Here is a 1,036-nt window from a genome sequence, read left to right on the forward strand (position 1 = left end):
TGGAGCCAGCCTGCCTGGGTGTGAATCCGCCTCTTACTAGCCTTGGGCAGTGAATGATGAGGGAGACAAAGCCTCTTCTGAACTGCTCCTCAGTCAGGGCGGCCTGGGCCTGGGAACCGCTGGGACTGCAAATCTGGAGTTTGCCACCTGGGGGCACCAGGAGCAACTGTTCTCAGTGTCGACTGTCCTGAGGAATTGGGACTCTGGGTTCAATTCAGTTGCTCAGCGGTTTGTGCCCTTAGAGCACAGGATAATGCCTGTGGGGATGTACTCCTCATAGAAGGGAGCAGGGCCGAGGGAATAGTGTGTGAAAGTGCTTGGAGTGCCCAGTCCACGCCGTTCGCCTGGATAATAGTCACTGCTGCTTTTCCTGAAGGGATATCACCCCATATCCATCTCTCCAGAATCTACCCTGCCCCCAGAAAAAGCCCAGAGGGCAAGGGAAAATCTGTAGAGGTTCCAGCCTTCCCAGGCCACTCTCAGGACTGGGCTATGCACCTCCCTGGCTGAATCCACCACCACAGGATAATGGGGGGTAAGTCAGAAGCCCTGGGGAGTATCCTACCAGGCCACCTCTTAGCTGCATGTGGAACCTGGGCCCGGCTTCAAGGCTACTGGCTTCCAGGTTGACAGTTGTTTCTCTAGAAAAAGGGAGGAGTTAGTCTGGCTTTAGCGTGTGACTTAAGGCATGCCTGACTGCTTTAACCCTTTCTGTAACTCACTTGGCAAGCTCTCTGCTGTCTGGCCTGTGCTTGCTGTGCCACAGATATGAATCTGACATGGCCTGAGAAGCAAGGACACAAGGCATTACAAAAAAGTAGGAAGTAAGATGCCGTGGGAATACAAAAGGGGAAGTGTTATGGGGGCAGGGGGCAGTGCTGGCCATGACATTGGAGTTCGGCTCTAAATGATCAACAGGGGGCCTCAGGCAGATAAAGGACATTTCAGGCAGAAGGAGCGGGCTGTGTGAGGGCTGGAGCAGGAAGGAATATAGCAAGTGGAGAAGCTGCGAGGCGCCCAGCATGAGAACATGGGA

This window comes from Colobus angolensis, unplaced genomic scaffold (genome assembly GCF_000951035.1).
Source record: "Colobus angolensis palliatus isolate OR3802 unplaced genomic scaffold, Cang.pa_1.0 Scaffold404, whole genome shotgun sequence".
NCBI classification, from domain to species: Eukaryota; Metazoa; Chordata; class Mammalia; order Primates; family Cercopithecidae; genus Colobus; species Colobus angolensis.